The sequence below is a fragment of the Castor canadensis genome, chromosome 6 (genome assembly GCF_047511655.1).
Source record: "Castor canadensis chromosome 6, mCasCan1.hap1v2, whole genome shotgun sequence".
Classification (NCBI taxonomy): Eukaryota; Metazoa; Chordata; class Mammalia; order Rodentia; family Castoridae; genus Castor; species Castor canadensis.
In genome coordinates this window covers 5,066,398-5,084,108 of record NC_133391.1, presented here as the reverse complement: position 1 = coordinate 5,084,108, position 17,711 = coordinate 5,066,398, and the positions used below count along the sequence as shown (strand labels likewise).

At 48.6% G+C, this 17,711-nt stretch overlaps 1 long non-coding RNA gene across 1 annotated transcript; it reads right to left on the bottom strand.

Moving 5' to 3' along the window:
* Positions 1-39: 39 nt before the first annotated feature.
* Positions 40-3,272, bottom strand: LOC141423989 (uncharacterized). Its single transcript, XR_012448777.1, has 2 exons — positions 3,054-3,272; positions 40-2,864 (listed from the first exon to the last, which is right to left on the bottom strand). It is a non-coding gene; the product is annotated as an uncharacterized lncRNA (long non-coding RNA).
* Positions 3,273-17,711: the final 14,439 nt, after the last annotated feature.

Sequence of the window (17,711 nt, the reverse complement as noted above, 5' to 3'; positions counted from 1 at the left end):
CCGGCCACTCGCCCCTGTAAGCCAAATAAAGAGACATGGTGAAGAGCAGAGAATGAGATTTATTACATGGCGGTGGACACACTGTGGGAGGAGGCAGAGTAAACACTCAGCCCATCCTCAGCCATCTTACGGATACAGACAGGAGCTTTAACTTTGAATAGACCTTTGTCTATTCAAAGGGGACAAAAGGTATACATAAGCAGTCCCAGTCACAATTATGTTCTGGTTGACCATTGTCTCAGTCCAAGGGTTCCAGAGCAGAGTCTGGAAAAGTTGTCACTGTCATCACTTGAAGGAGCAATCTGGTTCCCATGAGATGATTTGCCCTGCTCCAGAGTGCAGCCTTGTCATTATAGGTAATTGTCTTCATTTGGATGGGTGTCTATCCTGAAAGGCGCTAAGGTTCTTTAGAGGTAGTTTCAGTCCCTTGCCATAGAGGTGTTATCATTCCTGTCCTTCCTTGAGTTCAAGGTGGCTGCAGGAGAGAACAGCTCAGAACAAAGGACAACAAATACAAAACGGAGACAGAGATGCGAAGCTTCTCCTGTGTTTAGTTAATTCCTGGGCCCAAGTACAGAGTCAGTGCTTTTCAGCAAAAGCAGTTTAAGTACCTCTTACAAGACATCTGAATCCTTACAGATTGTGAAGCCCTATGGTGGAACTAGATCTTTGAGGAACAGGTAGGTTACTTTTTCTTCCATCCCCCTTTGGTGGGACTGAAACTTGTATTCAGGGCTTCGCACTTGCAAGCAGACACTCTTCCACTTTAGCCACACCTCCAGTCTCAGCTAAGGCTCATAAAGAATCAAAAAAAAAAAATTAACTGGGACAAGACTTTAGACATTATCTAAGCAAATCTAAGTGCTGTCCTTTAATGTTATTTGTCACTTCAAATTAACTCTAACAAAAATCTGAAGACCCATTCCTATGTGGTTTTTCACATATCAGCTCAGGTTTTGTCGTGCCTTCCCTGTCTTTTTGTTTGTGTGTGTGTGTGTGTGTGTGTGTGTGTGTGTGGTACTAGGGCCTACCCCTTGAGCCATACCACCAGCCCTTTTTTGTGTTAGGTATTTCTGAGATAGGGTCTCGAAAACTAATTGCCTGAGCTGACTTTGAACAGTGATCCTCCTAATCTCTACCTCCTGAGTAGCTGGGATTACAGGTGTGAGCCACCTTCCCTGTCTTTCTTGAGTATGATTAATCTAATCCAATCTGATACGATGTCACATTCCCTCTAATGTCTTTGTCAAGACAAGAGAGTTACAAAAAAAGAATAAAAAGAAATGCATACTCCATTGCTTGCTGGACAGCTCCAGTTACAAGTTTTTCTTGCACAGCCAGGTGTGGTAGTGCATACCTATAATTCCAGCACTCAGGAGGCCAAGGTGAAAGGCTGAAAACTTCAAAGCCAAACTGGGCTACTTAGAGAGACTGTATCTCAAGAAATAAGAAAACAATGTGCTTGTGTTGAGCAGAAATATACCCTATGGTGATATCTCGTCTATTGTTCCTATTGACAGCTCCCTGAGACAACAAATGACACCTTACTTCCTCTTGTTCAGAACAGCCTTCTGGTACTCTATTTTAGGACAGTTCTGGCTTTGGGGTTCTTTCATGAGTTGCCATTTCCCTACTTCAAAGCATCTCACAGGCTGAACCTATGAGCAGATGGTGAGAAAACTGGCAGAGGTGCACAGCCTGTCCAAGTTTTAGCTGCTCCAGTGACAAGACCACAGGAGGCACTATTTGGGTCTACTTCCCAGCAGTAGTTGTCAAACCCTAATAAAGAGTGGGGTTCTACAGAAACACTGCCTTTTGAGCAAAATGTTCAACAGTTCTTCAGATGACATAGGTGGAAATAACCAAGTCATAAAGTTTCTGGATTTTAGCTTATACTTACTGCTTTTAAGAAAATATGGGACTAGGATTGTAGCTTGGTATTTGCCTAGCATATGCAAGACCCTGGGTTCAATCCCTAGCACCACAGGAAGGAAGGAAGGAAGGAAGAAAAAATATGGACTTGAGGGTGTAGCTCAATAGAAGAGTGCTTGCACCTGGTACCAGTGGTTCATGCATGTAATCCTAGCTACTTGGGAGGCTGAAAACAGGAGGATTGAGGTTCAAGGCCAGCCCAAGCAAATAGTTTATGAGACCACCCTCTCTAAAAATAACCAGAGCAAAATGGACTGGAGATTTAACTCAAGCAGCAGAGGGCCTGCTTTGTGAGTGTGAAGCCCTGAGTTCAAATCCCATTCACACAAACACACACACAAAAGAGTGCTTGCCTAGCATGTGCAAAACTCTGAGTTCAATATCCCTACCAAACACCAAAAAAAAAAAAAAAAGAAAAGAAAGAAAGAAAGAAACAGGTACAAATATACCCAAGAGATTGAACATCTTATTGATTTTCCCCATGCTCACCATCTCACGAGAGGTGAATAGCTCAGAAACAGGTAACATCACACCTGCACTTACGGTTTTGCATTTTGAGGAGAAGCTCTCATGTACACATATAGTGAAGCTTAATAACTGCTGAGGGAATCGGGCTATACGGCGGACTGTGACAGCTTCAAGGACAGAAGTTCTGAATTCAAACCTTCACAAAACCCTGGCCCCCTGGGGAAGTGAGGAAAGAAGAAGCTGCTGTGGTTTGGATCCTTGTTCTCCCCAAGATCCATGCACTGAAGGCTTAGTCCCAGCCTGCGGGCGGTGCGAGGTGGTGGAACCGCTCAGATGTGGCCTCAGAGGGGAAGAGAAGTAACTGGTGTCAAGACCTTTGGAGAGGACGTGGGGACCCTCTTCCTTTCGCTGCTTCCCGGAGCCCATGTATTCCTGGCTGCTGTTAATTACCACTTTTACAATAACTGCAAAGAGAAGAAAAATACAAGAAATGTGGCTGAACATGTTGCTGCACAGCTATAATCCAGCCCACAGGAGACTGAGGTAGAAGTACTGGATCTTAAGTTCAAGGTCAGCGTGGGGAACACAAATCTAGGAAAGAAAGGGACGGAGGGAGGGAGGGAGGAAAACGAAAAGAAGAAACGTATAAGCACCTGTGCCCCACAGAATCAAGGGACACCTAACCCCTTCCCCCGCCCCCGGATGTCCAGGGGAGTCAAAGCGGAGCGGTGGCGAGGGGAACCGAGACGCCCAGTCCTCCCGCCGTCCTAGAGAGGACGCGCGGCGCGGAGCAGCGCGGAAGACGCGCGGGCCACTTCCGCTTCCTGAGACCCGATGGGGTTGTGAAGCCCTGAGGGCATTGCTCCCAGGCTAGTGACCATCCGTCCTCACGGGTCACCCCCTTCTCCATCTGTCCCGGCACCCAGACCTCGGGGGGGGCTCGCGGTGAGATGTGGGTCGGCCGGCGAGGTCTGGCGCAGAGGCAGCTTTAGCGCACCCTGAGTCCCAGTCGGGCCGGGCGCAGCCTGGATTGGGGTTGGGGGAGGGGAGAGGCCATGCTGCGGGACCAGAGGCGGCCGGCGAGGGTCCCTCGTGCTCGTCTTTGGAAGAGGTGCCTGACAAAAGGATACTAGTCTAGCTTCTAGGTTTTTATTGTTTTGTTTTGGTTTTGTGGAACTGGGGTTTGAACTCGAGCTTCCACATTTGCAAAGCCGATGCTTTACGGCTTGAGCCGCACATCTAGTCCATTTCGTTCTGCTTATTTTGGAGTTGGGAGGTCTCACCAACTGCTTATCTGGGATGGCCTCCAACCGTGATGCCCCTGATCTCAACCTCCCAAGTATCTATAGGATTATAAGTGTGAGCTACTGGTGCCCGTCAGTGTTTGTATTTTAAATCTGTGCTGCTGTAACATGCTTTCATCTTTATTCAGATGTTTCATAAATAACCTCACTGTTGTAAATCTCTTAATTTATAGAACATACCCAGCCCACAATTGAAATACCAGGCCTATAATGAATTTGTTGAACTTTCTACAAATGAGCAGGAAATGTTGATACTGTATTGGTGCAAACAAATATTTCCTAAGTGTTGCAAGGATCTAAGTAACAACAGAAAAGCAGAAGATAGGGCTGGGGTGGAAGCCCTGAGTTCAATCCCCAGTACCACAAAAACAAAAAGAAAAGGAAGAAAGCAGGAGAGTCTTGATCCTTGAGTAATCTAGTTAAGATGACATATGAAAGCACTAAAAAATTAAGATCCAGGGTAGGAGCTACCAGCGTTTTACACCCAAACCAGTGGAGGAGACAGTGAGTCTCAAGTCAAGAGAGGACTGGGTGCTGCACCACAAAATGCTTGCGGAGTGGCTCAAGTGGTAAAACGCCTGCCTAGCAAGTATGAGGCCCTGAGTTCAAACTCCACTACCACACAAAAAAATTAAAACCCAGTCTTTGTACGATGGTTGACTCTGTATGGGAGCAGGAAAATTGTCCGCAGCCCCGTCCATCACGGAGGAATGGTGCGCCTGATCCCAACTCTTCAGTTTCCTCTTCCTGAAGTCATTTCATACTATCCTTGTGAGGGAGGGCTTCCAGGAATGTTTTCTTGTTTTTCCCCGTCCACCACCTCCTCCCTGTTGTCTTTTGTTTTGTGTTTTAGCAGTAGTGGGGTTTGAACTCAGGGACTCACAGTTGCTAGGCAGGTGATCTACCAGAGGCAGAGATCAGGAGTATCACAATTCAAAGCCAGCCCAGGCAAATAGTTCAGGAGATCCTGTCAAAAAAAAGGGCTGGCAGAGTGGCTCAAGTGGTAGAGCACCTGCCCTAGCAAGTGTGAGATCCTGAGTTCTAACAGTACTGCCAAAAAAAAAAAAAAAAGAGATCAGATCATATGTTCTTGTAATATTTCTGATCTGGCATAAAGCCATTGCCACGTTATCACATTCATGATTTATTGTGCTTATCATTCTGCCTCTACCAGAGGTGCCAAGGGTCACACAGCTTGTAAAGAGGCAAAACCATCCTTGACATCAATTCTGAAACACATGTTCTTCAGTTTCGGAGCTCATCTCTGCATAACTTATTATTATTATATTTTGGTAGCCCTGTATTAAGCTTACTGCCCACAAAGCAGTTGACATCATTCTGATTGCACCTTTTCATTTGTTTGTTTTGTAGTTTTCTTTCTGTGGAACTTCTCTAGGTTTCATTCTTGTTCCTTAGGTCTTACTGTTAGAGAGCTGCTTTCTGGAAATCATACCACGGTTTTGCACAAGAGTAGGAAAATGCTAACATCTTTGTTTTACCTTAGGTGAAGAACAAAGCTGGGCTGATCAGAGATAAAGAAAGAGAGGGACATAAGGAGGGGCTTCTCTTCACATTCTGCCCAGGACAGATGTCAGGGTCAATAACTAACTGTTCATCTTGTGGTCCCTGGGCCCTTCCCTGCCACCCCCAGCCTGGTACCTAGCGATGGGCACAGGTGACAATAGGAGCACAATCACCAGCAGCCCTTCAATGACTGGACCTGCCAGAAGTGCGTCATTGTCCCACCTTCTTCAGTGCAACTCTGCATCAGTTCTCTAAGACTCGGGGGTTCCCTGTCATTCACTGTAAATCGAAGGATTTGAGCTTCTGCTCACCCTAGGGACAAGTCCAAGTTCTAGAAATAGTTTCTCACCAATGAGAAAGATAGAGGATGAAAGTGCAGTTGTGAGGAGTGACACATGGGCTTTGTCCTTTAGAAGAGATCCTTGAACCTCTGGTGTCACCGGTGTGGCAGGTCCATGTATATTTGAAGGTGTTTTCTCCCACTTCCTGGAGCACACATGTTTTATCAAAGTTTGATAAAATATGATACCCCCAGAACTTGCCACTTGTTCTTTTGGGTTCAATTAACAGGACATCATTATTAAAATGAGCAATATGGTCTGCAGCATGTTTGTACAATCCAGGTCTCTTTAGATTATGACAGATAGAAAAACATTACCTTAGGGCAACTGGGTAAATTTACACTATTATCTATCCCACCGAAATGTCACCTGTTTCGGTCTACATGGTAAGTAGTCAAAAGAAAGCACTTACCAGATCAGGCCACAGACTACCTACCTGAAGCTGTGCTAATCAGAGTGAGGACACCTTATGAGTCCCAACAGTTGTAACTTGGGATAATACATGACCAAGTTTGCTGTAGTCCAGTCATCTGCCATAATCCGAGGTCTTGGTTATACAGACTGGTGAGTCAAATACACATAAAAGGGAGCTACTGAGCACAACAGGAGTAGTGCTAATTTCTGCCATTCCCAAGATAAAATCTTTTTTTTCTTTTTTCTTTTTTTGTGGTACTGGGATTTGAACTTCACTTTGAGCCACTCCACCAGCCCTTTTTTTGAGATAGGGTCTTGTGTACTATTTGCCTGGGCTGGCTTTGAACCGCAGTCCTCCTGATCTCTGCCTCCTGATGGGGCTTGGGCAATTTCAGGGGCTTTCACCCTATTCCATCATATTTTATAGTCGCTTATGTAACTTCGAAGCATGAAGATGGTGACAAAAGCATCACTTTTCTACTACAATAGCTCTTAATCTACAGGTTAAGGAACCAAAGTGAAGGTTCATTCGCCCATGGTCATCCCAATCACACACCATGGAAACAGGAAAATGACCACAGAGTGGGCCCAGGCACCCAAGGGATCCAAAGACCTGGGCTAAGACTCCATTTATTACCTGACTTCCATATGCTCCTACTCCAAGGTCGAGGGGAGAGAAAAATGGGGCTTGGACTATTCTTTTCCTAGTGTGTAAGTACCTCAGAAAAGGACCATGGACCAGCCAGGAATGGGGTGCACGCTTGTGATCTCAGCTACTTGAGAGGCAGAAGGATCGTGAGAGGCCAGCCTGGGCAAAGTTAGCGAGACTGACCTCATAAAGCAAAATGGCTGGGGTGTTCAGTAGAGCACTTGCCTTAGCCTGCTCCAGGCCCTGGGGCCTAATCACCATGTGCGCATGTACACACACACGCACACACACCGGCCCCTCTTGGAGTATCACTTCTACATGCTATTATGCTACAGGATCCTTCCTGGGGGGAAACTAGACTCCCCTTTAATCACTGAGCTCTAGGTATGATCAATGTCCCACACCTACTAACAGGTCCCCAGATTCTGACTTTTCATGTAGCGGTGGCTCCACTTTTGTTCAGTCCTATCGCCTCTTTAGCTGTTAAGCAACACTCTTGTTCTGTGAACTGTCTCCATACATCCTGAGGGCAACCTCCCATCAGCCTGTTGGAGCCTTGCTGCCCATTGTAGTCATTACACCCACAGCTCCTGACAGTTGTATTCTGTCACCTGGCTTCTGCTGTCCAGGACCTGTTGCCCCTTTGCTACTAGGGAGCCCAGCTGTGTAAGACCATCTCTTACTAGTAGTCCCCAGAAATGAGGACAGCCAATACTAATCTGCCCAGTGGTGCTGATGGCCCTCCAGCAGTGCAACCATGGTAAACGGATGCTCCTCGCCCTCCTAAGGACACAGATGGCAGGTTCCACCCGAGTTTGTCTGCTTAGGTACATTTTTATCCTTTTGTTCAGCCTGTCACAGCAATTCTGTCACCTGTACTTCAGCTAATACGGTTGTTGCCTTTCCTAGGCTGTTCTCTTTTTGTTTCTTTTGGGTTTTTCATTTCATGCGGATATCAACAATCTGCCATCTTGCCTGGTTTTTTTTTTGTTTGTTTCAGAAAGTCTCTCTATATTCCCCTGGCTGGCTCCTAACTCCTGGGCTTAAGCAGTCTTCCTGCCTCCATCTCCCTAGTCACTGGAACCACACAGCACATGGCTCTCCTAAGCACTCAAGAATCATCCGCAGTGTATTATATTCTTACCATTTTGTTAAACTCTGTCACACTGCTGGGTGCTGGTGGCTGACAACTGTAATCCTAGCTAGTTGGGAGGCTGAGATCAGGAGTGTCATGGTTCAAGTGACCCTCATCTCCAAAATAATCAGCAAAATGGACTGGAAGTGTGACTCAAGGTAGAACGCCTGCTTTGCAAGCGTTAAGCCCTGAGTTCAAATCTCAAGTCCACCAAAAAACAAAATTCTGTCCCATCCAGAGTACCCTCATGCTGTCAAACTTCCCACCTTTAACTTCCCTGGTCCATACTCTCAGGATGACCTCAGCCCTGCTAGCACATACTTGTCACTGTTTTTCTCCTAGAGACAAACAAATTGATGAGGAAATGTAGAAAGATATAAAAGCTGGGAAAAGAATCAAAGATGAGTAAAGCCCTTCCCCTTAGCTGGGGCCCCTGCATCCACAGCTATCTCATCAGAAAGTGCGGATGGCCTTCGTCCACAGCTGTGCTGACATGCTGTATTGTAACCTTGAACAGCTAACTGCCAAGTCTGCTTCTGCACTCCCTGCTTGCTTGCTGCGGCTTTTCTCAGTATAAAAACCTCAACCACCCTGAGCCCAGGCCCTGTGCCATTTTGGAGATACCCAGGTGCTGCCCGGCTATCATAATAAACCTTCCTTTCCTCCAACCACCTGGGTTTGAGTCTTACTCTCAATGGTCAGTTATACTTTCTGTACTGTTCCTACAACATTTTGGAGGCCCCAGTGAGGTTAGAGCACCATGCTCCATTGGGCAGCAGGTCCCCACTCCCTGACCCTGTAGCCTGAGGAGATTGCTAGAACTGGGAAGTTCACACCCCTGATGTGATTCTGGGGTCTCCTTCCAGATGACTGAAGGAGGCTGTGGAGCCAAGGACTGGGCCCTCAAACTGGTGGAGTGAAACGGAACAGGTAGGAACCAGTGGAGGAGCCAGCTCGGATTGATCCCCACCAGGGACCATCTGAGCCCTGACATGATTCCAGGGTGACAAGTCCCCTTCCTTTGGGACCGATGTGATTCCGGTCATTTGGGGCCAATGTGATTCCAGCTTCCAGCCAACTGGGTTTAAGGCTAGATGGGTTTTTAGGGGAACATTTTAAATAGGGACTGATTGTTTTAAACTCTGAGTGAATGGTGTGTGGATGAGTGGCTTGACTCACTTGCATTTCAAGCTTGAATCTGTGGCTCCACGGCTGGGCACCCTTGAGGTCCCCTGACCAATAGTAAGTCACCCTGTTGGGCTGAACCCACTCTGGCTAAGTCACATGGCTCCATTGTCTGGAATTGCAGCCAGGCGAGCATCTGTGTGGTCTCTCGCTGAGGGGCACCCCTCCCTTGTCTTGCAACACCAACCACTGTCAGGCACATACAAAATGGGCTCCTCTGGGTCAAAGCGCCTGATGGTGCTCCAGACTCTGCTTGCTAACTTTAGGGAAGGTTTTTCTGGTGACTATGGGGTTAAAATGAAACCAGCCAAGCTTCGGGGATTCTATGAATTGGAATGGCCCACCTATGATGCAGGATGGCCAGCAGAGAGCACTCTAGACTTGGCTATTATCGCCCGCATCAGAGACAAAGTCTTAAGGGACCCAGGCCATCCGGACCAGATTCCTTATATCAACACCTGGTTCATCCTGGCTACCCACCCACCTGACTAGCTCTGTTTTCATGCCCCCCAGAGGCATGCAGCCATTTTGGTTAATGGCAAAATAGAAGAAATTTGAGGTCCACTACACCTCAGAATCTGAGTCATCAGATCCAGCACCATATGTCCTTCCGGTGCGCTCACCCGTTCTGGCCACCCCAAGATCTGAATTTAATGCAGGGGACCCCCATGGGAAGGAGGAAACACCGAGCCCTGACCCCCAACCGTGTCACCTAGTGGCTTCATTATATCCCTTTTTGCCTCCAACGGCCCCAAAAGAAGAAAGCCATTGGGGAAGGTCACTGAATTCTGGGAGGCTAACGACTAAGAAAGGAGAGGCCCCAGCAGCAGCCCTATGTCCCCTCTGTCAGGCTCCTGGGCTACCACTACCCCAGGCAGATGGGTTATACACGTCTGGACCCATGCAATACATGGATCAGCCATTCACCACCAACAACCTCCTGAACTGGTGACAGTACACCCTAGCATACTCAAAGGAGCCATAAGCTATGATAGAGCTCCTAACCAATCATGCACAGCCACCAGCCCAACTGGGATGATTGTCATCCACTCATGTCCACCTTCCTCACTTCTTTTGAGCGCCGATGAGTATACCAGGCAGCAAGAGCTTGGCTAGTCACACAAGCACCACTGCAGACTGCAAATCCAGAGCAATGAGCAGATGAGAGAATCCCAGACACCAGACCAGACTGGGATCCCAACACTGCAGATGGGCTCCAATCCATTCAGCACATGAGACAAGCTATCCTGGAGGGAGTCCGCCAAGGGGCAAGAGGGATAACCAACCTCGCCAAGATCAGTGAAGTCACACAGAAGTCTGATGAGCTGCCTAGCCAGTTCTATGACCAGTTATGTGATGCCTATCGTCGGTACACCCCATTCAACACTGATGCCCCTGCAAACCCATCCATGATTAACACCGTCTTCGTCCAACAATCCGCCCCTGATGTTCACTGAAAGCTGCAGAAGATGGAGGGCTTTGCAGGTGCCAATGTTGACCAATGCATTAGTATTGCAGCCAAGGTGGTGGCAAATCAAGAAGAAATGGCCAAAAGAGAAAACGAAAAGTATTTGGAGAAAAAGACAAAGATTCTGGCCCTGGCCCTCAAGGAGGGAGGCGAAGGGACTGAAGGCCAGAGAGGGAGCCCAACAGGAAAGGACGGAACAACACTCTTGGGAGGAACCAGTGTGCATACTGCAAGGAAGAGGGACATTGGAAAAATGAATGCCCTAATAAGGGAAAGAAGGGAAAGGAAAAGGTGACAGTGGCTGCTACCAAATCCAAGAAAGCCTGCAACCTAGAGACAAACACAGCCTGGGGAAACGAGGGCCAACCAGGCTCCCTTCTAATTAGCCCTCAGGAGCCCATTGGTCAAGATTGATGTAGAGGGCCACCAAATAGACTTCATCCTGGACACCGGGGCAGCCATTTCCACCGTGACCACTCCAACTGGCCGGCTCACTAAGGACTCAATTACCATTATAGGGGCCACCGGGAACACCAAGAAGTACTGGTTCTGTGAGCCCCGAGAATGCACAGTTGGGGGACACCAGGTCAGGCACCAATTTCTGTATGTACCAGAGACTCCAGGGCCCCTTCTGGGAAGAGACTTTCTAAACTGGGCACCACAGTGTCTGTGGACCTGGGACCACCTGGCATGAACACTTTGCTGGTGCTAACCTTGGAGGTCAACCTTGAAGAAGAATGGCGCATGCACATCCCAAGGGACAATAAGCCTGTTGGTCCTCAACCATGCCTAGTTCACCTCATGGAACAATTTCCAGGCATTTGGGACCAAGATGGGCAAATTGGGCTGGCAATGGGGCACCCTCCAATATTGGTCACCATCACACCAGGAGCCAACCCAGTGCACCAAAGACAATATCCAATACCCTTAGATACCTGGAGGGGAATTGCATTGCACATCCAACACCTGTGCAACCAGGGAATCCTTACTTCCTGTCAAAGAGCCAGGGTCCAATGATTACCGACCAGTTCAAGACTTGGACTGGGTGAATGAGGCAACAGAGACCATTCATCCAGTTGTCCCCAATCCATACACTTTGCTGAGTCTGATTCCACCCACCGCCAAGGTGTTCATATGTCTGGACCTTAAGGACGCCTTCTGCTGCCTGCAACTGGCGGAGGCCAGCCAGCCACTATTTGCATTTAAGTGGGAGGACCCTGACACGGGAACAAAAGGACAATTATCCTGGACTAGGCTCTTACAGGGCTTCAAGAACTCCCCCACTATCTTTGGGGAGGCCTTAGCCGGGGACCTAGGGACCTAGAGAACTGCCGACCAAAGGACTGCACCATCCTCCAGTATGTAGATGACATACTCCTAGTGGCCCCCACTCCAGAGGCATGCAAGACTGGGACAGAGGAGCTACTCCAACTCTTACAGGAAGCAGGATACAAGATCTCACTAAAAAAAGCACAGATCTGCCAAGAGGAGGTCATATACCGAGGGTATCACCTGAGCCGAGGTAAAAGAAGGCTAGGAACCGGGAGAAAAGAAGTGATCCTCCAGTACCCACACCAGAGTCCCAGAGGCAACAGAGTTGCTGGGTGCTGCAGGCTTCTGCCATCTATGGATTCTCAGCCACAGCTGGGCCACTCAATGCGTCACTAAAGGGGGACACCATAGGACCGTTACACTGGGGTCCTGAACAAGAGGATGCATTCCAAAACCTTAAACGGTACCTAGGTGAGGCACCTGCCCTAGCTGTCCTGGACATCACTCGCCCCTTCCACCTCTACGTCCATGAGAAGGGGGGCATAGGATTAAGTGTCTTGACCCAACCACTGGGGCCATGGAACCGACCCATAGCCTACTTGTCCAAGAAGTTGGACCCTGTGGCCTCCGGCTGTCCCCCATGCATCTGGGCATTGGCAGCGATGGTCCTCTTAATGCAAGAAGCAGATAAGTTGACACTGGGACAAAACATCACACTCCGGGTCCCCCACCAAGTAACTTCTCTGCTCAACGACACCGCCAGTCGATGGATGACTGGGGAACGAGTGGCCAGATATCAGGCTTTATTGGGTGAAAACCCCCAGATAAGAGTCGAAGCGGTGAGCTCTCAATTTGGCCACATATTTACCAGAAGAGGAGGGGGAGCCCCTCCACTCCTGTGAAGAGGTTTTAGACGAAGTCTTCTCTTCTTGGCCCGGCTTAGTGAACACTGCTATTCCCAATGCTAACCTGGAGCTCTTCACTGATGGAAGCTGGAGCCTACAAGAGGGAGGATACCGGACTGGGTATGCAGTGACCACCGTCACACAAGTAGTGGAACATGGACGGCCGCCAGACCATTGGTCAGCTCAACAGGCAGAATTATATGTCCTTACTCGAGCCCTCACCATAGCAGACAGAAAGAGAGCCAACATCTACACTGACTCACATTATGCCTTTGCCACCTTACATATCCATGGGGCCATTTACAAAGAGAGAGACCTACTGACGTCTGGAGGTAAAGAGGTCAAAAACAGCCAACAAATCTTGTTGGAGGCAGTCTGGAAGCCCCGAGCCATTGCTGTCATCCACTGTCCAGCCCATACAAACCGACCAGACAAAATCAGCCAGGGAAATGGACTAGCAGACAGGACAGCAAAGGAGGCAGCCCTCTTAAAAGAAGTCCAAGAAAAAGATGCTACATCAGCCAAAGTATGCTTCACCCTCCCTATCCTCCAGACGGCCACAATACAGCCCACAAGAAAGAAAAGAGGCCCATAAAACAGGGGCCTAGGAAAACTCAGAGGGCTGGTTCATCACCCTGGAAGAAAGGATCCTAATATCAGAAAAGGCAGCTGCAGGCCTGGTAAGGCTGGCACACGAAATCACCCATTTGGGCAAAACCTCCCTATAAGGACTGTTACAAAAAATATCTGGTCATTCCTCAATTGGTGACTCTAACTCAGTTGGCCAGCAAGGCTTGTCTGCACTGTGCCCAACACAACCCAGGACAGGGGCCCAAGCCCCCGCTACTCGTCCAGAAGAGAGGAGTCTATCCATTCCAATACCTGAAAATGGACTTCACTGAAATCCAACCGAGCAAAACTTATCGGTACCTTCTGGTGTGGTCTGCACTTTTACAGGCTGGGCGGAAGCCTACCCCACCCACACGGAGAAAGCTGCAGAGGTATGAAGAGCACTAGCCAAGGTAATCACTCCCCGGTTTGGGGTGCCTAGCAGCATCAGGTCAAACTGTGGGCCTGCTTTTGTCAGTCAGGTGATCAAAGGAATATCACATGCAGTTGGCCTGACCTGGGACTTACATACTTGTCACCACCTGCAATCATCAGGCCGAGTAGAGACGATGAACAGCACTATTAAAACAGCACTGGCAAAACAATGTCAAGAAACAGGGCTGCCCTGGCCAGATGTATTGCCCTTACCCCCATTCAAGATCAGATGCACACCCAGGAAATGCAGCCTCTCCCCTTTTGAAGTCCTATATGGACGGCCGCCACCACTAATACCTGGGCAGGCTGGAGACCTTCGAGAGTATGGACAGATCAGCCTCCACAGGTTCCTAAGAGGCTTTGTACACACCTCTAGGGAGATTGCTCGACACCTAGGAAATCCAGAGCCGGCCTCCATGACCCTCAAGCCTCTACACCCGTGGATCCCGGGAGACTGGGTTTGGGTCAAAACCCCAGTTAGAAGGAGTCTAGACCCCCGATAGGAGGGACCTTACCAAGTCATTCTAACCACCCTTCAGCTCTTAAGGTTGCAGGAGTAAAACTGTCACACACACGCTAAGCCAGCAGAGGATCCAGGCCAGAAGTGGAGATCTCGAGCCAACCCAGACCAGCCTCTGACCTTGACCCAAGGAAATCCTGATGAGGCGTCAGACAGACCTGCTGATCCTGCTGAAGGGGCTGTGACCATAATGACTGACTCGCAAGTAAGGCCTCGGGGCCCTACTGTGATCTTCCATAAGCTAGTATGGGAGGTCAGACTCTTAGAAGGACAGGAGGGAATATTAATTAACCGCACCACTTGTGCTTTGTCAGGCCCTTGTGTTGTCTCCTTTAGGTACTGCCTAGACTCAGAAGTCAGAGCAACAGCTCACTTAGGGCCCACCACCCTGGTCTGTTCTGGCCAATTCAAAGATCGCTTATCCAATGTGTATGACCGAATACCACGGACCTGGAATGACTGTGGGGCCCTCATGGTCCTTTTTACAATACTGGTTATGTGTTGATTTTGCCTCCCCGGGGGCTTGGGAGGGAACCCCCACCAAAGGCCAGGGTGTTAGTATTCAGAGGCTATCCTCAAGCAACTACAACAAAAAGGAGCACGCCAGGGGACAAGGCGAAAGAAGAGGAGACCTTTTCCAGTTAATAGATGAGGCTCAATGAGGGGCAACTAGGGTCTTTGTACTGGGATGGTTCATCAGACGTGATTGGAAAAGTCGAGCAGTCTTAAAGACCCTTAGACTTGAGATTAAAGCAACAAATCACTCTCTCCCAGTCAGTAAAGTCAAATCCCTGAACCCCTGGGTGCAGGGGCAAGTCCTTCCTCCCTCTTTAGATGGGACTAATCGGCCCCCATTACACCCTGACACCCTTCTTATTAAGATGATGTCCCTGGCAAACAGCAGCCATCAACTAATACAGCAAGCAAACCCTGAACTAGATAAAGACTGTTGGATTTGTCTGAGGGCCAGTCAAATGTCATATGCCGGGGTGGACCTGGCTAACCTATCAGAAATACGTAAGCTGGGCCTAGACAACTCCACCCAGCATGACCACCCCTGCCTCACAGGCCCGGCTGTCCAAATAATTGGAGAAACTAAATGCTTTGGCAAAGGGAGAGGCTGTATTAATTTAATAAAAGGAGCCAAGGGCCCAACGGAACGTACTTTGCCTGCCAGGGCGGGCTCCATACTTGCTATCCTGGGGGAGATTGTGCCTTAGTTTTCCTAGTCCTGGACCTGGACACACTTCCTGGGACTGAAGTTGCCCAGTACCTGAACCAGCAGACTAAAGGTCAGACCCACTTCTGGCGGGACCCCATCCTCTTCCCGGTACTTTTGGGAGTCCCCCTGGCAGGAGCAACAGCTACAGGGGCTACTGCCATTGGTCACCAACAAGTGCAGCATAGCCAGTATCTGAACAAATCCATGAGGATCTAGGATTAGTACAGCAGAACACTGTCACCCTGCATAATCAGTTAGACTCACTGGCAGCCGTAGTCTTGAAAAACCGCCGGGGCCTGGACCTCATTATTGCGGAGAGGGGCAATTTGTGTGTTCCTAGGGGAAGAATGTTGCTTTTATGCAAACCAGTCAGGGATAGTGAGAGAAAATGCTCACCAATTGCTAGAAAAACTCAAGACAAGAAACCAGGAAATGTTTTGGAGTGCGGGGTGGAGGAGCTGAGACCCATGGGCAGCTCCCCCAGCAGGTGCCCTCCCTGTGCTACTCTTACTACTGCTCCTAGGGCCTTGTATGATAAGCCTCCTTGCCAGGTTCATTCACAACCGGATGGACGCTGTTAAATTATAGTTAGTGAGACAGTACCAAAGACTGCCCCTAGATGACGCCCCCAAAACGGTCATAAGGGATTATGATGGATAAGAGAAGGGAATGATAAGGAAACCCAGAGAAAGATCAACGCTGGGAAAAGAATCAAAGATGAGTAAAGCCCTTCCCCTTAGCTGGGGCCCCTGCATCCACAGCTATCTCATCAGAAAGTGCGGATGGCCTTCGTCCACAGCTGTGCTGACATGCTATATTGTAACCTTGAACAGCTAACTGCCAAGTTGCTTCTGCACTCCCTGCTTGCTTGCTGCGGCTTTTCTCAGTATAAAAACCTCAACCACCCTGAGCCCAGGCCCTGTGCCATTTTGGAGATACCCAGGTGCTGCCCAGCTAGCGTAATAAACCTTCCTTTCCTCCAACCACCTGGGTTTGAGTCTTATTCTCGCTGGTCAGTCATACTTTTTGTAACATTCCTGCAACAAAATCAGCCTTTTGTACCCCGTATCATTGGGTGGGGACACAGAGGGAGAACTTCTGGGTGACACAGTAATTCCTACCTTCCAAGAGCAATTCCCCAATCTCTGGAGAAGCGGCTCAAAGGAAGAGCGGCTGGGAGGGGTGTGCCAGCTTGGTAGAGGTCTAGGCAGGGCACCACCATGAAGTGCTCACACATGGCCAACAAATACTTACTGGGTACCAGGCAAAATCAGTAGACGCTGATGCCGAGAAGCACTCTAGCAATTTTTTTTTGGAACTGGGGTTTGGACTTAAGGCCTACACCTTGAGCCACTCCACTAGCCCCTTTTTTGTGTGATGGGTTTTTTTCTACCAGCTAGGAATATAGGCATAAGCCACGAATGCCAGACTGTCCATGTCATCTTTCCCCCTCAAAATTCCTACTGAGGCTGGGGGTGTGATGGCACATGCCTGTAATCCCAGCATTTAAGAGGCTAAGGTAGGATGATCACAAGTTCGAAGCTAGGCTGGGCTACATAGCGAGTTCCAGACCAGATGGAGCTACCTAGTGAGATTTTTTAAAAAATCCTACAGGATCTTCCCACACAGCAGTGCTAACAGGACCATGTCCCTCCCCTGCTCCCTTCAAGGTCATTCAATTCCAGCTTTAACAAACTGAAACTAATTTTATACACCATCACCCTACAGGGGAGTTCTATTCCCAATGTACCTAGCAATCAGTACATGTACCGCTTAAAGAAGATTTTTTTTTTTTGGGTGGTGCTAGGGTTTGAACTCAGTACTTCACACTTGTAAACCAGGTGTTCTACCACATGAGCCACACCTCCAGTCCATTTTACTCTGGTTATTTTGGAGATGGGTCCTTGAGAACAGTTTGCCCAGGCTGGCCTCACACTGCAATCCTCCTGATCTCTGCCTCCTGAGTAGGATTATAGGCATGAGCCACTGGCACCCAGCTGAGCCAAGATTTTTAATTCCACTTGGTCCCATTCCTTTTATGGATTTAGCTGCCTTCCTTCTTGTGAGTACTACAGTGTAAGCCAGTTCATAGTTCTGCCTGTCTTTTCTCTATCCTACCAGGGTACCTCTCCTACAACTTAGGCTGTGACCAACTGGCAGAGTTTCTTATAAATTTACAAATTTAACTCCTCTTCCTACCGACTAACCTTGTTGTGAGTAGAATCAAAATGAAAACAAGGTAGTGTTTCATGGGAAAGTTGTAGATTGAAAGGGGCAGCAGGAATATACCCCATCTAGCTCAAGAACCCAAATTTTATCAAAATATAA